The 25,791-nt window shown below is 37.2% G+C and overlaps 1 protein-coding gene across 1 annotated transcript in view; it reads left to right on the top strand.

The window, feature by feature from the left end:
* POU6F2 (POU class 6 homeobox 2) overlaps positions 1-25,791 on the top strand; it is a 303,651-nt gene that overhangs the window by 108,205 nt on the left and 169,655 nt on the right. The gene's annotated exons all lie outside the window — the stretch shown is intronic.

Below are 25,791 nucleotides of genomic sequence, written 5' to 3'. Positions count from 1 at the left end.
TGAAACTGCATGTTAGAAATGAGTTTTCTGCTATAAATTAGGCGTACTCTTCCTCTTCTGAAAATGGAGTTTTGGTGAAGTTCAATTGACTGATTTTAGCTATTTTGACATTTTCTAATAAAAATAAAATAGCATAGAATCAGAAATTTTCTGTCAGGGTCTACAGGTAAAATTATTCCCATCTTGAAACATAGGCTTTTCAGCAGTCCCTGTTGCCAAGCAGGGAAAATTAAATAATCAAAATTCTGATGTCTTAAAAAAATAAATAAGTTTGTAAATTGAACTTTAATTATTTATACAGTATTGGGAATTAAATAACATAAGAGGATGACTTTTTTTAAAATAGAATAACAATTACATATTGCTAGTTTACTCTTTTTGGTCCAATTGGAATGATGATTGTTGTATTATTTCTTCATAATTCCTTGTTTTGTTCAAGGGATTTCATGGCATTATAAATACAGGACAAAAGGATAGAGCTATACCTAGAAATTACAGAAGTTTTGGGAAATAGAGAAAGTATAAGGATACTGAGAATATTAAATTAAATAGTGGAAATAAAAGGTAAAAAATTTTAGACACTGTTTCTACAAGACCCTAATTCCAAGATGAGCCAAAATGTTCTCAATTTTCATAAACTACAATATAGCTCAGTGTCTGGTGGGATAGAACCCTATAATGCTGAAACAAACCTGAGAAGGATGAGCAGAAGTGTTGTTGAGGCCTTTACTTCATTTTATTTATTCTTATAGAAAGGAGAGGAGCAGAGTGTACAACAGCAAGAAACACAGTGTGTATTTTGCATACACAGAAAAACAAACAAAATAGAAATAGCAAGGCATTGATACACATGAGAAATATTGTATCAATATTTTAGCCATACATCAGTTTATAAGTACTGTATTGATCTGTTTTTCTTCTAACATCAAAATAAGATTAGTGTTACATGCATGGAGCTTCCTTAGCTATTTGGTGCAAGGATTAGTGATTGGAGCATAGAGACTGGTAGTCGAGAAATCCCAATTCAAGAGAGAGATAAAGCACTCCTGACTTTCTTTTCTTGCTTTGCCTGCCTGACACTGTAACCAGATATTTTGTACTTTACCTGTATTACAGATCTGATGTCATGTACCTACTGCACAATTTGAGTGGTTTTAAAATTTTGTATGTGCAGAAAACCTGCTGTTCTGGTTATTCTGGTCCATGAGTATCCCTTTCAGACCCTTGTATTTTTTTGCTTTGTAGTATTTGTACCATTGTGGTAGCTGGAGGCCAAAGCTGAATGCTGTTTCAGACACTGCATAAGCGTGTCACATGTGACAGTGCTGATGGTGTCTGCTCTGCACATTGGGCCTGGGTACCACTGCTTGCAGGTGGCTCCTTTCCCATCCCCAGATGTCTTATGTCTCCTCCTGACAGAGGCAGCTTGTGTCCTCTTCCTCCTTGCCAAATAATGTGCCCTCTCATTCAGAGCTTGCTGTGTGTCTCTGCATCTCAGAGATCTGAGAGACACTTCTGGTGCTGTATCTTATTGAAGACTATTGTGGAATTAGTAATAAAAGGAATCAATTCCTTAGGAAAATGGAGTTTCCCATGCATCAAGTCCTGATCCAAGTTTCCTCTCTCCTTCTTTGGGTTTTTTGTAGGAGAGTGAATAGGAAAAACAAGTCTTGTAGCTGCACACATCATGAAATATGTAAGTAAGAAGTTTTGGTGGCCTTTCCTGCCTTAGTGCTGGCACTCTCTCTTGACAATTTGGGCACGCTTACTAAGAAGGATACAAAGGAGAACTGAGCCTGTAAAAAGAAAGTATGGAGTGTACCATACTTCAAGAAATTTAGATTAGAGGCTTCCAGAGGAAGGTATTTTTGTGAACCAGCTTTGCTTTACAGCTCTGAAAAGCTATAGTTTTCCTTATCATGTCTGGACTACATTAGTCTCAAGAAAGTGCTTCTCCAGTAAAGTACGCTTTTGAGTTTGTAACATGTGGAGTTTGATACTGTTCCTAGAGACATTTGTCAGAGCTTCTCTACCTGGCCTGATTGGAAATTAGTTCAAGCATGGTAGGAATGGGAAGGACCTGTTCGCTTTTGTATTCTCACTTAAAATCTTCTTATGGTATTATGAATAACCTGCTTGCCCTGCTAATTACCATTTTTGGATACAAATCCATCACTAAAGACCCAGGTGTGTGCTAGCATGGGGCTTGACCAAGCCTTGATTGAAAGTTACACTATTGCAAGCCAAAGAAGTAGCCATAGAACTCTTACATGTTTTATGAGATCCTGAAGTCTGATAGTCTCAGTTTGCCTTCCACCTTCAAATATCCTTTTTTTGTTTGGGGGTGGGAGGAAGTGAGAGAGAAGGAAATATGAAGAAATCAGACAGGTAAACAGGCTTTGCACAGGGATTTTTAACACACCACTGCTTTTATTTAAAGCATGCTGTTGGTTCTATTTAGCAACTCTGCTGCCAAGCTCCAAACCCAATCTAGTTCAAGCTTCCCTTGGGAGTTGCATTTACTGAATCTGTGGTGAGTCAGAAAGCATTACTACTTGCCTCATTGTGCTCCTGGGAAAAGAGGAGCTGAAGAGAAGAAGTTCTTTTGCCTTTTTGTATTGGGTTCTGATTTGATTTGCTCCCATCAGCCTAACAGATACTCTTTTGGGGGTGACTTCCTTCTGTGGCTGCCTCCATGACAAGCTGGTGTTCCTCAACAGGAGCCAATTGACTGTTTGTTTCATAGCAAATAGGTCAAAGACTTTCTTTTCCAGGCTCAGGTTTGTGTACTTTCAGTCTGCAGCTGAATACACAATTCCTCATGCCCCTAAACCAGGGCTATGTGCTGCTTGCTGACCCCTTCTCCAAGCTCTGAATCCATACATGCTAGCAGGGTGTATATGCAGAAAAATGTTCCAGATTCTTTCCTGAAAGGTGCATGTAATATTAAATGCTAATTTTTCAATGACAACAGAGAGTGCAGTGCTATTTGATAAGAATTTCATTTTTTTATAGGCTTTCCATACCATGGCAAAATCAACCCACGTGCATTTCACCACTTTATATTAGTGATAGATGTGATTCTCCTTATGCTAAATATTCTTTCTCTGCATCTCATCCATCCAGAACATGTATATTGAAAATGCATTGATTTGTGGTGAAATTCTGAAAATCTTTTCTCTTCCCACCCCAGATATGGATGTATTTTAGCATTAGATTTTAAAAGATGGGGTGGAAAATGATGGATACACCAAAATAAAAGGAGACAGAGCTGCTACTCAGCCTTTTTCTATATTTATCATATGGTAGAAAAAGTCATTCAAGTAATATAACTGCAACTCCATCATCAATTTATTTCTTGGAACTGTTTTGATCCTGCAAATGTTTCATGTTCTTGAGGTGACTGATGTAGATGAATGTAAAAATAATGTAAATAGGTATTTAAAACAAATTATTTATGTGTTTTAAGTTCTTCAACTTACCTTTACTCTTGCAAATTTCAGATAGAAAATTTTGCTTAGAGATGAGACAGTGGAGGGGGACTGACTTTCAGAGGAATATTTATTTTGTAATTCTTCATCATTCAGAACAATGCTGAAAAATAAACTAATACTAAAGGAAGAAGGAGGGAAATTGTATTCTGCTTGTGTAGACATCAGCCTGCTTGTATTTATGTAAGGTGATCTGAGGACAGTTCTACGCAAAAAGAAAAAGGGGTAAATGTTTCCACACATATGTAGTACAATAAATTATTTTTAAAAATATTGAATAATGAAAGGTTTATTGAATAAGACTTGTTAAAAGCACCCAACTTCTTCCAGTGGTTTGTATTGAGCAACAAAATTGCAAAATTCCTTTTGCATTACGATTGCATTAATGTGTTGTTTTCTTCTGATTTTTCGATTGTCACATCCATTTTAGTTTGCTTCTTTCTCTGATTGCTTTGAGAGGGTTTTCAGCTGGTGCAAATGTGCAGTGCTTCCCCACTGTTCATGTTTTAGCTGTGTATGGACCTTTTGAGGAGAAAGTGTAGTTAAATATGGCTGACTGCATTTTCCCCTTATTTTTCAATTTCTGATTATTTTAGCATGCTAATGTTTTGCAGGTGGCAGGTGAATCTTTTTGTTATGAATCAGTATTTCACATTTCATAGCCAAAAGATCCTTGTCCAGCAATCGTCTTTCAAATGAATGAGAGTCTTCCTGCTCGCTATGCCAAGCTCTTCTGTCATGGGGGGTTTATGTCTGTTTATGTTTTTCAAATGCTTTGCCAGACTGAGGTTTAGGCAATCTAAGAAGCACACCAAGGGCAAGACATTGTGCCATCTAATGCCCTCTGCAGCCGCTCTTGTCACGTCTGTTTCCTCCTGTTCTTCCCAAAATGATCATGCTATATCTCATAGGTTGTGCTGATACCAGAAAATACTGAGTGATGTAGGACTGGGCTTCCTATGTTTAAAATTATCTTCAATTTATTCTGTCATTGCATTTCTTAGGACACTAACCAGACATCTTGGCCTGTGATGTGATGTCCACTAGGTAAAGCAAGTTATTGTGAGGCTTTGTTCAAGGATGAAGCTGGCTCCAAATGATCTCTTTGATGCCTTACACAGCTTGGTAAAGCTGTTATGTTCTTTAAATTTTAAAGTAATGTTGCAAAGATCTGTGCTCTCTGCTGGAGTCCCCTGTCCTGAAGCAGAGCTGGTACTTCTGATGACTGGCTTTGGTTGGGAAGTCCTGTACTGGTTTTGACACCACAGTGTTATGCGCCATCAGTGCTTAATGTAGGGGAAGGCTACAAGGGAACTGAAAAATCCCAATATCTAACAGCCCTAATCTTAATTTTTGTTTTCGGTGTCTTATAAAACTTTATGAAGAAGAGGTGACTGAGAGCTGCATTTTAACATGGGCATGCCATTGTTGGCACATGGTGATAGAACTACAGAGAAGAAGAAGCAACTTTCTCAATTCCTTTTTTGAAACTAGAAATTATTTCAAGTCCTCTTTAACTGAGATACTGAACTTGTGTTTGGTAAAGACTTTTCCAAATATGCTGTTTGAAGAACCTGAACAAACATCTTTTCAAAACCCATCAAACAGGGTTCCCCCTCTCCTGTCATTCCAAACTTTTGTTGATTTTTAAAAAGGACAAAAAAATTTAAATACTATTATTAACAATTTATTGTAATAATAATAATACCATAGCATTTTTTAGATTTGCTGTTGAAAATGAGAACAAATAAAGGTATACATTTTTCTTGGTTTTGATTTCTTTGGGTTGATGGAACATTGACTTGAAAATGTGCAGGTGAATGTTTATTACCCATATCATTAATTGCTACCATGTTAATCCTGCAAACCAAAATAAAACCCTCTTTTTTAGAGAGAAATCCTATTGATATGGGTATGCACTGGATGAAAAATACTTTTGTTTGTATGAATGGACCTATTCACAAGAGTAAAGTCCCCTTGTAAAGTAGGAGTAGGTTGCATGAGGTTTGTGGTATCAGCCTAGTTATTTGCAGAGGCACAGGGACACAGTGGAAGCAGAAGCAATTTCTTTTATATTCTGCATGAAAATCCATTCAGATTTCTAGAAGGGTCTGCTTTATTTCCACTTTATTAAATGTAGTCTTGCTTATCCTTATACCAATTGTGTGTGTGTGTCTGTTTTCTGAATGTATCTTCGTTTCTTTATTGTAATATGGGAATATTGTATTTTGCAGTCTGTAAATTAGATATTTGATTCAATACAATGGCAGAACACAAGAGTGTTAAAAATGTCCAATTCCAGCAGGTGAAGCCAAGGGATGTTTAAAGCTTGGTGCATATAATGTTTATATTGCATTAAGTACTGTGTTATTGCACAGGATGCTTATTGTTAGTGTCTGTAGGGAGAATCAGTTCCAAAGACTTCAATTTCAATAAACTGATTATGCAGTTCCACCACATGCAATTAGGATGGTAGTAATGAAATGGTTATGAAGTCCCTTGGCATTCTGTAGTTATTTTTTTTTTTAATTTTGTGAATAACATCAGGAGCATTCTGAAGGGAAGTGTTTATGTATTTATTTGTTATTGATCTAAAAAAATACATTTAACATAACTAGTTATTACAACTCCAGTCTCTACAAGAGGAAGGAGATAAGCTGTTTCCACATTATTAAATGCAGGATGCCTTGGGAATCAAGAAGATTTATCCTTTATATAAATATATTAAATATTAATGAATAGTAATTACAGAAATTAATTTATAGCTGCATTTATTTTCTAGTAATCTCTCATTGCTTTATTCCTTTGTTGCAAACAATGGATATTTAAATACAGAATCCTAACAAATACCTTGGATGACAGAATGGTCTTGTCTACTGATCAGAGTGCTTCATGTACTTCACTGGATGATGCAGAGAAAGGATAACGTGAAAAGAATATGAATCCAATAAATGTTGTTTGGCTAAAGAAAAGAGGCATCTCACATCTTCTGAGGGGAGAAACAAGGGCAACACAGGGAGAATTAAAAAACTTATAAAGATTGCTGTCCTTTAATACAGGTTACGTTTAGCCTTTTTGTAATACACTTTAAATATCACCTCTTTTAAAAAGCCTAAAAATATCTTGTTGGTAGTTTATCATCATTTGGTGTGGAATTTTTGAGTTATTGCAGCTTGAAATTCTTTAGGTTCTTGGGAAAAATGCTTGCATTTATCTCATGTGCAACTTTTTGTCCCCACAGTTTTCTAACTTTCCAGATGTGAAAAACCTTTATTGTTGTTTTGTGGTTGATTTTTCCTTTCATCTGAGCCCAGGTCTGGGCACAAAACAGATCCAGAGGAAAGGTCCGTTCCAATTCTGGCATGGATTTGTAGTATCCTCTTGGTCAGGTCAATTTTGGGCAAGATCACAGTCAATCTACTACCTGTGCCGGAGTTTCTCCATCATTGAAGTTTATGGGGGACATCTTTTCTTCTCCTTTTTGCTGGTCTTAAACAATTACTTGCAGGGAGAGAAACTTTTCTGTTGTTTCAGGTTGCTAGAACTAAGTATTTGGAAAATAAGTTGGATATGAACTGTATCTTACTTTGACTTCTAGATTTCCAAAATGTTTATGAACCCCCTTTTTTTCTTTCTTTTTTCCCTTCTTTTTTAATGTAGATTACAGGGTGGGAGAAACATATATATGCAAGATAAAAGAGAGGAAACAGTTCTGCTATATTTTCTTGCCTTTCTTCTGTTCAAACTTTGCCAGGCTTCTCTTGGAAATAAGACAAATGGATGAGTCTAAACATGAGGGCCACCAGAGATCTATGAGGAATTTCCACAGTTCTTATATAGACAAAGAAAAATAAGGTTTTGTGTCCTTTTCTTTCCCTGATCATAGCTGGATGGGTCATTTTACTATCTAACAGGAGGACTTTCAGCATTCAAGAAGTGGTTTTTCAGTGATTAACTAGATTTGCAAGATTAAATGTCCTTGAAAACTTCACAAACAATAAATGCCTCCTCCTGTTATCAAGGGAGGAGGCATTTATTGTTAGAGGGAGAAGGCAGAGGGAGGAAAAGACAGCCATGGATTTTTGCCTTCAGAAGACATGAGTACCAATTCCCACCAGCTCAGGCCTGCAACAGAAATCACAAGAAATTTTCCAAATAGAATGTCACAGACTGGTGTTGTACATATACCAGCATGGTAAGAGGGATCTGTACAGTTTGATAATGACAATCACTTGAGTTACTTTGTTGAGTTATTCTCACTGTTGCTAATGGTGGAGGAGAAATGTATATTCATTATCTTCTTCATGTTTTCTTGATTGCATGTAAACAGTGGTGTTTTCTCTCATTTGAATTGTCTGCTAGCGCCTGGTACAGATCTGACAAACAAGACACTTTTAAATGCATGATAAATTTATGATAAGAGGGATTTGCTGGGTTCCAAGGATGATGAGACCATGCCTAAAGATGTGGGACTCAGATCTCTCCTGGGGAAGACAAAGGAAGTGTTTCAGCATTTTCTGGGACCTTGGCAAACAGCAGTTTTCCAATGCTCCTCCTCGTCTTTATTAGAAGGTGTCATGATGTTGACATGCAGTATCAAACCTACAGAAATCAATTGATTTCTTTTTATTGGAATCCAAGTTTGTGTCACATCATGTGAAAGTAAGTTCACTGGCCATATAGAGCATCCCCGGCTACCAGGATGGAGCAAATCTCTAGAGAGGACAATTTCCCTTTACAGAGTAGATGCACCTAATTCAGGATCAAAACTGCAATTTGACCAAACAGGCATGTATTCAATCATCTAGATCCTTTTGTAACAATTAATTAATTTGTTCATTAAATAATTCATTCATTTTTAATCAGCAGAAGTGAGTTTGAAATGTCTAAAAATTATTAAGCACTCAGAACAAGGAAAACTTCCCTGGGAATCCACACTGAGAGCAGTGAATGTGTTGGCCAACATGGAGTTGAGCAACATGACAACAAACAGAAGGCCAGGAAAGACTGCAGGGAGTCTGTTATTTTGAGCATCAATTCAGACATGGTTTAGTGTACAAAGTGCTACCGTGGATCTTATCTCCTGGCCTGCTGCCAGGTTAATTTCCAAGCTCAATATTTCATGCTGCCAGCCTGAGTAATCCATGTTTTTCTGTGTCTGATTATACCAGCTCTGCTTGCTGTTGGTGCAAGGCATGCTCTCCTCTATGTGAGAAATCAGACAATCCCTCTGTACAAATTGCTGTGCGATTTGGAAGCAAGCAATAGTCCACGAGAAGAGGAGTTTTTGACACTTAGTCAAGATGTCCTACTTTCTAGAATGGATATATGAGAAACCAAAGGTGTTGGACAATGTTGTTTCAACTGTATTGTATGGTGCCTGTCCAAAAATTCGAAAAAAAGGTCTTTGATATGGTTTGCTGCTTGACATTTTCCCCAGTTCTTTCTAACAGGGCACAGTTTCACAGAATTGAGTTTTGGGGTCAGGATCGTAGGAATGACCGGTCCAATATATTATGAGTCACTTTATATCTTTGAACCGTTCACAGGAGTAGACGCCCAAAGATGAATGCTTTCTGAAGCAGCCATTAATACCTTCAGTTTAAGCTGAAGTTGAGCTGTGTAAGCTCCCCTCTCTCTGCACTGACCCTTTTTTGCCATCTGCTCTGAACTCATATGGTGACCCAGATTAGGGAGCCCATCCTGCTGATAAGAATATTTTACTTGTGTTCTCCCTACCAGCTGTCCCTCACCCCATCTGAGGCACTGCACAGGTGCAATGAAAGGGATGCCAGCACATCATGATGTAGTAGATGCATAAACGCATGCAGAAATAAATACTGTTGTATCTTCCTGTTCTTTGCAGAGGACATGACATTTGAGCACAAAAGCATGCAGAAGGGATTTTGTTTAGTTTAATCCCTGTTCCTGTACATGTTGGCAGTGTGGCTGGTTATACTGAAATTAAACAGAAATGTGCACACTTAAAACTGATCACTAAAAGATGTTGATTCATGCCTGCCTAATATAATGCATGTCAAAATGACATCTATAAACTCCCAGCAGACCTGGAGGACAGTTAGATCTTCACTGGATTTATCCTTTTGAGTGATCCACTGGAAATCTTCTGTATTCAGCTGAACTGTATGAATGTCAGAGGGCAGAATCTGGCTGAGTGATGTAAATTTGGGAAGAAATCTCCTACCCCTGGACTTGGCCTTTAAAAAAGAAAAACTTTAGAAAACCTCAAATATTTACTGAGAACTTCAATGAGAGAAAACTAGTTGTAGGGGGGTTTTGCCTATTCTGTAATACAGACTAATATAGGCACGTAATAATTATGTACTGTTTACAGGTGAAACAGCTACATCAAGTTCTCAAAGAATTTAGATCATAGTAAGTAAAAAACTGGAAAGTCTTTGCTGAGCACTCTCATTGCTGCTGAAATGACTAACAGGTATAATCATATTTTGCTAATCATATTTTTTCTAATAAATGTTGGGGTTTGTAATTTTTATTCATGATTTATTGGGCAGAAAATAATTCAAATCTATGACTCTAAAGGCATCCAGACCCAACAGTCTTGTGTCTGCTGTGTAAATGGGGCCTTACATCTTGACAGAGTGATGAACTTTTGAGTGAAAGTAGATAGTTGCCTGGTGACACCGGGATTGGCTCAAACAGTTGTGAGTCTGTATAAATGGTAGTGAATGCCAAAGAAATTAATTTAGGGAAAAGGCCATGCAAAGTAGTTTTTTAGATGCCTTTTGAGCCTAAGGGACTGTAGTGATGCTTAAGCATTTTGCGCTATTGAAGTGTACTTACTATGATGAAAATAAAATCTAAAAAATCCCCTCTATCACCTTGGAGCATTGCTACAGTCCTGCCAGATGAGGGCGTGGACTGTGGAAAATCCTTGCCAGAAGGGCTGCTTTGGTCCAACCCTTGTTCAGTATTCACTGCTCTAGTCTAATCTGGAGAGGATAGGAGTTTGATACAAAACTGACTGTGGAGCTAGCCTGTTTAAAACAGTCCTTGTTAGTTGGAAAGATGACAGCTGTCATTACTGCTGTGTTCTCAGGTGTTTACAGTAGCACATGGGAAGGAGAACACTGTACAGGTCTGTCAGATAAATGAGTCCTTTTCAAAAATCCTGAATGTAGGTTGTGTTTGACTACTTAGTTTGGGATGTGAATTCACTCTTGGCCTTCATTATCTCTGGGAAATTGTTCCTTAAGATACTAGAGAAGAAAAAAATCTCATGCTAATAATGCTGCTATTACCCCATCATTAGTATTTCTTGACATTTATTAAAAGAGAGTGATAATTTCCTTAAGTTTGTTGGTATTACAGTAGCAATGCCCTGTATTTTTGTGTTCCATCATCAGTAAAATCTATCAAATAAGTTCAGGAAAATTACTGGACCCAGAACCTGTAAATTTTCTAAAGGAGGTAGGGAGGGGGTGTTATTCTCCAGTTCATGAGTCTGAGAACCCGTGAAAAGCAAGTTATTATGCTTAGCCTGAGATTGTATAAATGAATCCACATCTGATCCAGAAAAGTCTGGGGATTCAGAAACCAAAAGCCTCTAGTACATGAGGACTGAGAGCTGATTAAGCATGCTCTGATATATGTCTTGGTTTATGGCACTGCTGTCCTGATATTTTGGCACTTTCAAGCATATCCCCTTGAAAATAACTTCAAACTGGCACATATTAAAGAAACAGAGAGTTGTTTGAATTCAGGTATTGGTTTGGAATCAAGTTGTCAAACTGTGGGGTAGAAATATGGTGGAAAACTCTATTTGGTTTTTGGCGGAGAGCAATTCAGTGAGATCTGGCTTCCAATAAAAACACTCAGTTTTGGCTTCTCTTCTCTTCTCTTCTCTTCTCTTCTCTTCTCTTCTCTTCTCTTCTCTTCTCTTCTCTTCTCTTCTCTTCTCTTCTCTTCTCTTCTCTTCTCTTCTCTTTTTCTCTGTATAAATTAAATCTTAAAAATAAAATTAAATCTTAAAAATATAAAAGTATATTAAAACAGGAGAATAATGACAACACATTTAATTACCTGCATTATTCCCATCAATTGTATAAAATTAAAATGGCAAAAGGATTTTGAAACAAAAAGATTTTATTTTCAAATGCAAATTATGTTCACGTTGTTTTGTCCCAGGGTTTGCTCTTAATCCCCAAATACTGTAAACCCGTAAAACTCAGTATTTGTGGTGGTTGTAATTGAACTCAATGTGTTACAACTGAAATTTGCCAGTCAATAGAGAATTAGTAGTAAAATCAAGATTTTCAGGGATGGGTGCAGAGAGAGAAAGCTGTCTCTGGATTTTTTTTCAGCATGACTTTCAGCCTTGCTCAGAGGCAATAAAATGAGATGACACTGGGAAGAAAAGTACCTCACCAGAGCTTGTAGTTATTGTTGTTTTGAATGCTTATGCAGTTGCTCCACTGGAGCAAGATTGATCCATTTCTCAGCAATGATCATTATACATTGTTTCATACAGCAAATGCAATGCTTTTCTTTTAAGTTGTCCTTTCTGATGGATGTTATTATGCTGAATCTTATTGCATTATATTATAGTTCTGAAATACTTAGGTATTTATATCATTGGTTAGTAGAAGAGTAGAGTGTGAATATGATGTTGGGTTTGAAAACATTTGGCTTTGCAGGGTAAGAAAGTACTCATGGAAGATGAGCTGCTCCTAATGGGGAAATTCTACTTGCTGTTCCAGCATGAGAGGGTGAATTGTATAGGGCCTTCAGCCTGCAAGATACCCTGATGTGTTTTAACCCCTTGTGTTATTAGCAGGATGTGTCACCATCTATTCTGACTTCCTCCACTGTCCCCATTTTAATGCAAAATATCTTTTTATTCCAAATACAAAGTAATTATCAGAGAAAAAAAATGTGTTTAAAATTGCCTTATATTCTACATTTGAGATTTTTTTTCCTAAGAGCTACCCTGCATTTAAAAACATAAGCAATTAACCCATATATTTTTAATATTCTTGAAGCCCCTCTTTCAAGGTTTCTGTCCAAGGATCCTCCCAAAGAGGAGGAAACAGCACAGAAAAGGGGGAAACAGAGCAGGAAAGAGAAGCCAACCCTTCAGAGCTCTGTACTTCAAAAGGAAATGAATAAAAGTTAAAACAGCACACCCTTTACCTAGATATGAGACGTAAATGTCAATATTCTTTGCAGTGACTAAACCACTCCTTTTTTCTTCTCCCTGAGTTGTGTCTGCCATAGTGGGTCTTTCTGAAGTTCTGATATTAAATTATTTTAATGCCTGGAGCTTAAGAAGAGGGGCACACTCCTCATGCTGCCCGATGTCATAGGTTGCCAGTACCATGCCTTCACTCTCTGAAGGCTGGGCCCTGCTCCTGGGGATACAGTGTATAGCATGCTCAAACAAGTCAGCTGTGACTCTGTTTTACTTGATGGTGGCCTAATATTTTGGGGAGCTATCCCTCAGAAGCCTGATGCAGAAATATCAATGCCTACTAAAATCAGCAAGCACTGGCTGGCATGCTGCTAGATGAACTCACATTCACCATGTCATTCTCCACCTGACTTTTAAGTCTGCTGCTTGTGGCTTAGGAGAACTGATATTTGTGCTGCTTGATCCCTTGCCTGGCACTTTGCAGCTGCAGAGCAGCACTGCAGCACTCTCCTGCTTAGCCTACTTGTATTTCAGAACAGCCAAACTGCCAGAGCTGTTGCTAAAGTGTCCCAGCATGGAAGTATAGGTAAGGACTGTTCTTTGAGACCCCAGCTGCAGAGCAGGCTCCCCTGAGAACACACAGCACTCTTGCTTGCAGACAACTGTGATAACCTCCAGCCCCAACATATGATACAACATAACCATTATGCCGTTCTGAAAGATCAGGACACATGCACTGTCATATAACCCAGTGCTTAAGATCTCAAACTTTGTAAAAGTCAGAATACTTTAGGGAAACCTCCTTTAATACAAAACAGCAGGCCTGTATCTTACTGCCACAATTTGTCTCAGTGTTGTTATATGACATCAAATTAAACTTAAGGAGAAGAAAGTAAATGCCATGAAAGGAATTTTCATGCTGTTCACAATAGATATCACTTGATATTAACTATCTACTTGCAGCTGTGTGGCTGCCAAGCCAGCTTTTTCAACACCAAACAATGTTCGTAAACTAAAAGAAAATATTTAATTTCTTATGGAGCCTTGAAAAGCCCTGTAAAGTCTTGCAACCTCTCTGAGTAGTACCACACTACTATCCACAGGGGTGTCTTACCCAGAAGCATAAAGAAGTGTCATTAGTGCTTCATGCTCAAGTTTATTTCAGTAGACTGCTCACAAGTGTAAGTTAACAAAGAGTAGGAATGTATTGCTACTCTCTGCTGTTTTGGGCAAACCTTGTCTGTGGTCATTTTTCAAAAAGAAAGGATTCAGAGGATGCTGTTGTAAAACATGCACCACCTGTGTTTCTCTGCAGGTAATCTATAAGCTGCTGGAGCCATGGAGAAAGGGTTTGCATTTGTCCAGCATCCAGTGCTTCACAGAAATCTCATCCAGAAGCCAAAAGAAGAGTTAGGATATATTTCAGCAGTGAACTAAGACAGCAGCATCAGACCAGGAAAATTTTTGTTGATAACAGAGCATATGCTCAGCTAGCTAAGGAGAATGAAAGAAAAAGATATTGTATCTATAAGTCTAAGTAAGCCTGTGGGTATGCATTAAGGACTTAACTCAATTTGAAAAATTCTGCCCAAATTTGTTTCTACTGTGCGTAAAGTGTTTCTAAGCCTCAGATGAGCCATTATATTTATCCAGCATGACGTCTGTTAAAGTATTTTTGAATAAGGATTCTGTATGGAGCATACATAATAAGAAAGCTTTTGTGAGCATGTTTGTATTCCTGATAGATGAGAATGGCTCATTTGGAGCCTTCCCAATGTTACACTGTTTAGGAGGTATGCTAGATCCCAGATGAAAACCCACAAGAAAATGTAATTAGTGGAACAAAATTTAGTGCATTTGCCTCACGGCTACTTTTTACATTGCAGCAGTTTTGCTGTTAATTTTCCTTCTTCAAAGTACTAAAAACAAGGGATTTTTGAGCTGGGGACCTAATCACAATACAAAATCAAGCCTTGTTTCCCAGTCCTTTCATATATTTTTTTTTCTTCAAAGAAAGAAACCCGATCTACTTTTCATTAAGAAAATAAAATGACCAGACTCATAAACCTTGACCTTGGCTTGTAATCTGGTAGAACCCAGCTAACAGAAACACTGACTGAAATAGAATGGACAACTTTCTTGAGTAAAGATTTGTAGAATTTTACTTCTGGTTCATCAAGTTTCAGGCCAGAGCAAATTTTACGGCCAAGTTATAAATGTTTGAAAAATGCGAAGCATAATGGAAATGCTGACACAATAGGCATAAGCAGCTCAGTGGTATAATGTGGCAGTGCTGTTTTGAAAATGGTTATATGATAATGTAATTCAGGCCTGGAGAATATTTAGCTAAATGTATCAATATGAACCTAATTTAGTTAGACATTAATACAATCATTCACATTCAAAATCTATAGTACTCTGATGTATAGATCAGGACAGTTTCTTTCTCCCTGATTCATATCAGTGAAATATATGTTACAGTACACAATAAATAGGATGAGTATCAAATCACTAAGGTGATGTTTTTTCAGTCTTCCGATCTCTATTTACTGAACAGTATCACAACAGCTATATCCTTTGGAGTGTTAATATGTAACCAGAACAAACAGAGAACATAGGAAATGTGGAGAAAAGTTAGATATATAAGCAAGAAAAAGTGAGTTATTGATTTTATTGATTGGTTTGTTAACTTCTGACATTGCAATAAAGCCTTATTTATTTGTATACAGAAGACTCAATTACATAGATACATATTATTTAAACAACTGGGTTATTTACAGGAGAATTGCAGTTTCATAAATAATATAGACCTGCATTTTTCAAGCTGATGTTTATCCATTGTTACCACTTAGGGAGTTGTGGTATCCACAAATGCTCTTTGGAGGAAAGTCATTAGAATAACGTTAAGTAAAACCCCTGCTATTGTAACTATACATGTCCAAGGTATACATTAGGACATACAAGCTGTGTTCTTCACAATGACTGAAATACAAATCATTGCATCCTGCTTTCTATGACTGGAGGAAGAAGCACGCTGGCAATACTTGCCACTGCAATTGACATGCCCCTTTGGTCCAGGATTTCTCTATGCTCTGACAGCCCAACAACACTCTGGACGTGGGATAAGAAGAGGTGGTAAAGGTCCCACAGGAAGTGGTTGGGCAGGAGCCTAAGCCTTCCTTTTGCCAGATTAACACCTGATTTTTTTCCTTTATGACAACTGTAAGGAACAGACAGTGGTGTGTTTGCTATTTCAAACCAGTCCAGGCTATCTTCATAAGACAGCTTCTCTGGGCAGAGAAGCAACACAGCTGTGTTAAAAAGACACACAGCTTGCGCTTGTAGAGCACCATGTTAGCATAACTGTGTGTCTTCCACACCAAGACTGGCTTCTGTTTGTTCATTTGGGAGTATGGACAAAGAAGTTAAAATCTGTTTGCCTATATATACCTTTAAATGTTATCTTTATATTTTGTAAATATAGCTAGGTTCTTCTAAAGGGCTGGATGGGTCTAAGTCAGATGCCAGAATTATTACAGAACTCTGTAAGAGTTCTTACAGAACTCTGTAATAGTTCTGAAACTATTTCAGAGTTTTTTCTTTAAAAGAATCTTTTCAGAAATAATCTTTCCTTAAAAAGCATTTTTAGAAGGAATCAGTGATTACTTTTTGCCCAACTCCAAATTATGTTTAGTAGGCATGTGCACGTAGTCTGAGGTCTGACATAATCCTCAAAGTAAGTAATATGACAAATGGAAGCTGATGCTGGTTTTGTGTTGTTGTGTAATGGAGTTAGAATAATGACAGGACAATAATATAATAGAATTCTGCAAAGCCTTCACTTGACTTTAAGTGGAAGTAAAATAATGGAAATTAGGATAAATAAAATAATGCTTTGCAAAAAGGATAAAGAAATAGTGTTACCCAAGTCTATTAGTAACATAACATGCTATGAATGCACTTAAATTAATAGCATATTTTGCCAGTAGTTGTTTTTCAGTTACTGTAATGCTGAAAAAATAAACAGAAAAATAATTTAAAAAATGAAAGTGATTTAGGAAACTGATTTGTTTAAATCATGTATCTATATTTAAAGAGGCATATGAATATATGCGAAGACAAGTATTTGCATGGATTAGAAACATTTTATTCCATAAAATTTAATCCTGTTAGGATGTGCTGCAGCGCCCTATTTGAAGCAAGTTGCCTGCCACTTGCTATTTTGGCAAAGCTAAGTTGCATGGCTTCTTTTTGCTTTTTTTGTTTCTTCACGGCATGTTGTTACAAAGAGGTCTTGTCATGACAAGATATTTCTAACCAAGAGATCTTTTAATGAAATTCAGCTGTCCTGGGATGTATGCATCTTACATGTAAAGCTTTTTTACCCTGTGCTATATTCTCAAACTTTTCCTAGGAAACTAATCCAGCACATTTATAATCCAGTGGGATTTTGACTCACATAAAGGCAAGATAAACATGTTACAGGAACAGTGTCCAAATCTTTCTCAGCCACTTTGTTATTTCTATGGAAATCTATTTTGGAGTATTTTCAATGTAGAAAAGACTATTTTAGTGGCTGCTGCAGAGTGGTTTATTATCACTGATTGGCAAATAGCTCCTCAAAACCAGACACTATGATGATGTTGGCTACTAGTCTTTTTCTACCTTTTGTATTTTCAACTTTTGATCTATGAAGGAGGTAAGTACTGAAGGGGTGGGGAGGGGTACAAACCAAGAGCTCTTGGTGCATGATGTAAACTTGGTTTAGTGATGGTAAGGCTTGACATACTTTGCAAGACCTGGTTGTAAGACTGAATGCTCTTTAAAAACAGATATAAAGTGGCAAAAGCTCCTGGCAAAATTGTAAATAGCCACTACAACTGATTTCAGACAATAATAAAGAGAAGGAAGTCAATTCAGTTCAGGATTTATGAGATCTGGATGTGTGCATGCCATAAGTTTCTTCAGCTTCTAGCTAACATTTTCATTTGAAATAATGTCTCACCCTGCTAAGCCACATCATGAGAACTTGCTGCAGATACCAAATGGTACCAGTTGTTTTTGCAAGGCTGATGCATTTTTGTAGCTGGGACCTTCTGAAGATACCTGTGCAGCTAAATAGAGTTATAATGAAGACCTACTAGTTTTGTGATGTAGTTGGATCTAGGTGTGTGAGATCTCCTGCATACAGAGTTGCTACCACTGTTAAGGTTTCCTTCTGAATCTCATCTGGACTTCGACACGATGTCACTCTGTGGGATGGCTCTTTCAAGAGTCTCAGTAAAGTCTGAACAGCTGAACAACCTGTAATGAGGCACTTGATGGAGCTGCCCCACAGGGCTGTGTAAAGACCACAGCAGAGAGTGTAAAATTGTTAAAGACGCTGCAGGGATGAAACCAGTGAACTCAGTAGCAATGGTGATAAACTACTGTTGTTTTACCATACTTGTGGGTCAGATTGCTCCAGTAGAAGTTAACATATATTGTAGGGTGCACTCTGCTGAACAGTGACTCTCCTGTGAGGTGCTTTTACTAGGTATAATTGAATACTTCCTTCCTTAACAGGATGTTCTCCTCTCACCAAACTGGGTGATTTGAATTTTTAAACAGGTTCTCGTCAGACTGATAAAATACTAGGTTCATATGCTTCCCACCTTACAGCTTTTTCTTTCCAGTCCCTTGTCAAAGTTGTGAGTTGAATTACTGTCACTGGCTGCCTACCTGTGCCCTCGGTGGAAATTAGTCTATCAATGCAGCTTGTAAAAAGCAAAATATGTCAGACACACTGTGCTTTTCTTCCACCCAGAAGCCTGAATTACTGTGCACTAGAGATCATCCACATGTATTGCCTGGCTTTCAATAGGCTGTAGTGCCAGCAGCCAAACACATACTAAGTAACTGTGCAGGATTCCTCAGACAAACAGCATTATAAGATATCTTCATAATCTGGCTTATTTGGGGGAAGGGTACAGAAGTCAGGCGGGGAGGGTGAGTGTTGGCAAGTTGGGCTTTCGATGGAAAGCTTGCCCTCTTCCCTATTAGGAATGAAACCAATATGCATAGGTAAGCACTGTAAAAAAATCCTAAAAATATCTAAGATAGCTATAAAGACGGCAAACTGTAACAGTTGTTCCAAAATAGATATTCTTTAATGTGCTCACTCTTTGGCATTTAGTAAACTTCCAGGGGTGGAAAGAAAGGAAAGTTTAATTTAGAGAAGCCTCCTGGCCTTCTTAGCTAGGGATCAGCTGCCCAACATGAAATAACAATGCATTCAACTGTCCATCTTCTGGTAACTCACCTTTATCATCCCTGCATTCACCAACACTAACAACAAACAGTGAGTATGAAATGTTGTATGAATTCAAAGACTAATAGGGTCTTTGTGGCCTTAATATTTGTGCTAATGCATACAGTATAAAAGGAACTAGAACTCTCAATATGAAGGGTCCAACTCATAAAAAATGTATGTACCACTAACAAGGGATTTTTATGCACTGTACTTTGTGGGTGAAGAAAAGTAGAATGAGTCTATTTTGAATAAAGAACATACTTTTGCAATTATATCCCTTCATCTTTTCTGCAGTAGCAACACTTCTCACATGAAGTATTTGAAGTGGAAGAATATTCATATAGGCACCAATAAGAAAAAAATTTCACATATGGTAAAGAGAAAGAGGAAAAGATAAGACAATGAAAGAGGAGCAAAAATAAAGATGGGAAAGAAGAAAATTTAAGGCCCTTGGGAGAACTGAGATTTTGAGTTATTTGTGATTTTGTCCCTCGGTATGGTTGATTTTTTTTTTTGGATGGTAATTATAACATGTGGTTGCCCAGAAGAAGTCCTCTGTAACACGAATCACTTTAATAGTCTGATTTTCATTATAAAGAGTCATGGAGTTTTAATGTTATCAGTCCTAATCCAGAAGGATGCAGGTGCATAAGTACAAACCAAGCTCTGTGCACAGGGGTAATGAGGACAGTGATTTCAGCTACTGCATGTGCCTTGTGGGAGAAGATCCTTTAGGAGGAAATATCTCCAGGGACCAGGCAAAGACAGTATTCTATACTCTGCTGGCAGATTGACTTTGAGCTCTCCAAATGATTTTAGTAGCTTTGCAATAGCAACTGCAAGGCAATTTCAGATAAGTATAAAACTGTGGTGTTTTACTTACTTAAGTACTGAATGATACACTGAGTAAAGCAAATCTGCCCTATTCATACTGCTGTCTAATTCAATGCATTTTCAATGCACGATTTTTAGCTCTTCTGTATAGGATATTGCATTGACATATATGTCAATATGGTAAATCAATATACCATTCCCTTATCACACCACAAACATTTTCAAAGGTAAACTAGAAGGGCTTTGTACATAGGAAGGAGAAAATTAAGAATGAGAGCTATGTACGTTGACACAATCTGACATTGTAGAAGATGTGCACAGCAGTTGTATGTTGTGCTGAAATGATTGTACAGTAAAATCATAACGTCAACATTGCAATTTTATTAGGTTTCAGACTTAACAAGTGCTAGTAGTAATTCTGCAACATCCAGAATTCTACACATTTGTTTTTGTCTCTTTCTGAGGGTGAAATTACTACCTAAAAATAAAAAATTAAAATCTGAAGTACAGGTCAACAGAAAAAGATTAATTGCTGAATCATCTGTGTGATAACCTGATACCTAGGGAAATTTTATACAATCCAAAGGAGTGAATTTTGTGCCACATCTTGGTCATGGACTGGAAAGAGACAACTGTCTAACAAACTAAATATGGAAGGTCTAAGCTTACATTCATATCTTTCAGTGGGAGAATCATTATTCTAATATAATTTATGAGATTGATTTTCTTTGCTGAGATAGCAGGAATATCTCCTCTGAAAACCATAGGAAAATAACAATGTAAAATGGTATCAACATAAAATCTCAATTTTGTCTCCTGCAAGTATTGTAAAATTTAGGTGTGTTTGTGAAATTTTGTGTAACAAACTGATTACTAAGGTTTTACAATGTAAAATGCTTCCTCCTGACATGTCCAAACTCTTATGCAACAGGAAAATGAAACTAAGAGCCAAAATGTGGTGGTTTGTGGCAGAATGAAGAGGGAATGTTATATTTCTTTTTCGTTATCAGTTGAATCTTTTTCTTTCAGCTATTAAATTTTGTTCAGCAAGATTGCTCTTAGTATAATTGCTGAGAGTTAAGGTTTCATTTAGTGAAGAGCTGAGTTGCTTTGATCAGAGATGATGGACTTTCCCACACCATACCTGAAAATTTGAATCATACTAGTTACTATATTTAATTTCCTTAAAAAGTTGGGTTTTTTCTCTTGATTATGATCTAAATGCAGCGATGCTTTGCTCAGATTGTTTAGTTTACTATTTTTTTAGTTTTAAAAATAGTAAATTTTTTTAGTTTTAAAAAAGTAAGACTTTTCTCACAGGCAGTATTTTTACTTTAATGATTTAATTCTTAAAGCTGTATCGTGAATGTGAGTTGTCTCAGTGAGTAAGAAAAAAGTCTGCTTTTGATTTCTTATTGTTATGCTTACTGAGAGATAAATACAAGTAATTTAATGTCGCATTGTGGAACTAGCTAAAGATTTAATATCAACTGTTGCTTGAAATGTGTTCTTTTATTAATGTTAATGCATTTGAAATATTTTCTTATATCCCAGAAGGATTTATGTATTCTTTTGATCACTGAAAATCTAGTATTATTGAATTTGATCTAGGTCCTTTTTCAAAGCATTGAGTGCTAAGGCGACGTGGTCCAGCATATCCCTGAATTTGATACAATTGTGAGACATATTGAATTCATTCATGAAGACCATGAGGAAGTTGCTCATATCCAGGTCATCTGCTGAGATTAGTGCTATGCTTTGGTATGAGCATTGGCTTTGAGTGAGCTTTGGTGCAGAGTTTGAGAAGAGATGCCAGGGTGCATCATGCCTTTGAGCAGGCACAAGCACACATGTGCAGAAGCGTCAGGGTAGAGCTGGATGTACCAGTTTAATGCCCTCAATGCTGTGATGCTGTTCTGTACCATTTCTCAGTCAGCTGCAGGTTCCTTGCAAGCATCAGAGACCAGGTGAGACAAGGGCAGCTGGGACAGGTATTGCATCCAAGTGAGGATGCTGGGGAGCATGTGCAGGTTCACCTTGTCAGAACTGCTGTAGCCCTGGAGCAACCAAGGAGTTGCAGAGCAGTTTTGTGTTTTGACCCATGCCTTCCTGAACAGTGGATCTAGAACTGAGGAGATCAGCTAAATTGTGCTTATTTGAGAGTCCATATTGGAGTCTCTTTTCCCAATTAATTGTAAAGTGGGGGGGCATTGGAGCATTCTCACCTTCTCAGGGCACAGGGAGACACTAAGAACTGAGTTACCTGTTGCATTGCTGAAAATGTGTAAGAAACAAAATGGAAGCAAACAATGGAAAGCCTTTTATAACCAGCACATTTACAGCTGTAATTCTGTATGAAGCTTGGTGGCCTTGAGATGTGGATTTTTTTTTCCTTCTGATATTTCTCTTGTTGTTTTCTGTTTTCTAAACCAGATATTGTGCAACTTGATTTTTCACTTGGTTTGTGGAATTTTTTTCTTATTTTGATAAGGGGAGAAGAAGGTTGCCTTTCTTTTACTTAGCTTTATTTTAAAAAATATTTTATTTTAAGAAGGCTATTTTAGAGTGTTTACAGTGCACTTCAATTTTTTTTTATTGTGTCATGCCCTTCCAGTCCCTTGGTGAGATGAGAGGTATGTATTATATAATTTATAATTAATTTATGATGAATCACATATGATGAATACTCCTTATTAAATATTAAAGCCTTGTCTACAGTCGTGGCAGTACTATGGCAATGGCACGCCTGTCTGTTCATATGGTACAATTGAGCAAGCTCATTGACTTAGGCTGTGTTGTCAGGACTCAGTCATTATAAGAGCCCTGCCTAGGCAAACAATGTTAAGGAGAATTGGCTCTCTTTTCAGAGTAGCATCCCTGCTACTGCCTTCCCCCGCCCCTTTTGCACCAGGAGTTGGGGTTGTAATGAGGGTAGAATTTCTGCAAAACACAGTTGCAAACAGAGAAGGTAGTTCCAGAGAAGGAACTACTGCTGGTAGTTCCCCAGCTCCAAAGAGGCTGTTATAAGTCCTGGTCCCTTGCTGGCAGACCCCTCACTAACAGAAGGCTGAGCAGAGTTGGAGTTTAACCTAACAGGAGGTAACAGTAGGCCTGGATCAGACAAGTGGAAAATCTAGGCTAGATTTTGACAGTCCATTTTCATTAGTGAGGACTGGAATTTGGACAAAGGGATAATTTACCTGCAGAGGTCGTTCCAGCATGTGGAATTAACCAATTCCCAAATAAACTCAGTAAAACATTGGCAAGAAACAGTGTAGGGGATTGTGTGCTGCCAGTTTAGGGCAGTTGTTCTAAATGAAGGCATTCTTCCAAATTCATAGCAATGAATCTCTGAAGCAGAAATAGTAGAGAAATCAGAAATAGACAGAGCTCCCTGACTCCCCTGAAATCAGGGGAATCCCCCCAGTCAGAAATATAAGGCAGAAAAGAAAAAGTAGCCTTCTAGCAATGTTTTGTGCTCTGCCTTGCCTTCTTCAGTGTTGACCTATGTGTGTCAGTGAATGCAGCATACAGCAAGGAAAAAATGCTGTCATTGTGTGATGCAACAGACATTACCCTGAAATGCTTGCTTCCCTGTATTTAGTGCCAGCCCAGCAGGCAGATTTTCTTGTACATTTTCTTGACTCTTAAGTGTCTGTTATAGCAGGTAGATTAGAAGGGGCAGGAGAGATCTGAGAATTTCAGTCAGAGAATACAGGATTGATAATTTCATATAGGATGTCATATAAGACCACATGAAAGTGTGTGCTGTTTTCTTGAGATGACTGCATCCTATGGGAACTGAATTAGGAGCAGCAGGCAGAGCATTTGAGCACTGAAATAAAAAAACCCAAAACAATCATCTGTGGTGTGACAGGAATGTAATCCTATGTGATTTCAATTAGTACAATGAAAAAGGAAAGCAGTGTAATTAATTTTGGCTTGATGGTCCAATATAACCAACTTGTGTTATGTAAAGATTTAGTGATCAAATATTGAAAAATCGTTACGGTACAGATAACAGAAATCAGTGGTTCTTTGGATGGGCACCATGGAGAAAAGAATGCTGTAAGACAGGCATATTACTTCAGAACTTCTTACATATTTTCTGAGAACTCAAGGTATAAAAATTGCAATAAAATCTAATTCTAACGGCTTTGGTTTTCTTCTTTTCCCCAAGATTTCATTAGATTATTTAATGATATGACAGATTATCAGGAGCTTGTTTTAATATTGATTAAATCACACACATAGACAAAACTCACAGCCCTTAAAATTACATAAAAAAAATTGACTTATAAGATTTGATCTTAATGGGGAGTGATATCTTCATTGGTATTGAGCCTTGGATCTAACGTCACTTTATAAATACAGCTGTGAAGATTAAAAAAGAAAGACCATAACAGTATGTGGAAATTACCAAAGGAAAAGTTATGTTTAGGAACATAGCACTTTATTTTGTATAGGAGGACATAATACTGGGGAAACCCTATTTTTGGTCTTAGGGGTGGCATCAGCACTAGAATTGCTATGCATTTGAAAGAAACAGTTTTCACTGAATTGGGCATATCTCGTTACGTTTTTCTCTTTTCATTTAACTTGAATGAATAAATTGCAGAAAAAAAATTTAGTGACTGCGTCTCTTTTTGCATGTTATTAGGCAATTTTTTGAATCCTCACTGATTATAGTACGTCAGCTTATTCTCATTATTAAATGACAATGGTCATTAAAATGGCAAACATATTTCTGTAGAATTCCCTTTATAAAATGTCAGCAAGTTTGTATGTTTTTATTAGTTCCAAATCAGATATTTCAATAGACCATTTGTAAGTATTCCTGGAGCAATGTCCATTTCTGAATTTTTAAGACCACACTAAGATATTACAAATTAATCAGATTTTCAGATTTCTGCATAATAAGTCTGCACATTTATTGTTTAATCCAATTCTAAAATGCTGTTATGATTGACAGCTTGCTGTAGAGATGGAAGTCAATTGAATAATATGTAGCAGTCAATTTTATTTGAACCTTAATGTGGTGAAGGTGGGTTTTTTTCCACATTTCCATTATTTATAAGTTGTTCCCCTAGGAGAATATATAAAAGAATTTGTTTTAAATGAGCTGATAATACCCTCTTTAAAATTTATGACAGAATCGTATCCTTTTTCCTTACAGCACAAGGGTGTGCCAAGAAACTGTTTCTGAATTATCTTGCTATTCATAGGACAAACATTAGAAAAGAGCATCTTGTTAAGGTTTACTCAGAATGGAATTTGACCACTCATCAGGAAAAAAAAACAACAGAAACAAAACAGAAGATATCATACCAATCAGGAAACCTGATGCCTTTGCCAGGGGTTTTTTTATAAGAGACCACAGTACTCTTGCAGCCACATGTGATACTTGCTGTCATTCTTACAACCTCAAAAATCAATGTGGGCCTGATCATCATTGAAAAGTTGGAAATCAGTTGAGCCCTTCGCCCAGAGGAAATGGAGGATTGGGATCTAGTTCTGAAAGTACCAATATTTTCTTGCAACTGATAGGATGTTTTTATTTTTCTTCCTCCCTTTCAAATCTGTATTGCAGATTTCAGCAAAATTTAGCAGGGCTGGACTGTGTTCTATGCTTAGCAAGTCATTAGCACCCAGCATATAGTTCAATTGTTGGATATTGATCATCTCAATAAATGCTGGAAATCCTTGGTTTTGCAGAATTTTGCTAATCCTCCACATGCAATTTAAAAAACAAGCCATCATATGGAAGCTAACTACTTTTCATAGTACCTTTTTATTGTGCATAGTACAGCCTTTGCTTCCTCAGTAACTGACAAAAGAAAACACTTTATTAAGATAGAAAGTAGATGTGACTTGATTATTTTTCACATAATTTTTGCTTTCAGAAATTGCAATGGCTGATGCTCACCTAAGCGTAAAAAATGCAGTTCCTACACACACGGAGTGCTCATGTGCTGTATGTAAACTGATGTATAATGCAACCC

Source organism: Molothrus ater, chromosome 1 (genome assembly GCF_012460135.2).
Source record: "Molothrus ater isolate BHLD 08-10-18 breed brown headed cowbird chromosome 1, BPBGC_Mater_1.1, whole genome shotgun sequence".
Taxonomy (NCBI): domain Eukaryota; kingdom Metazoa; phylum Chordata; class Aves; order Passeriformes; family Icteridae; genus Molothrus; species Molothrus ater.
This window is presented reverse-complemented; position numbering and strand designations above follow the sequence as displayed.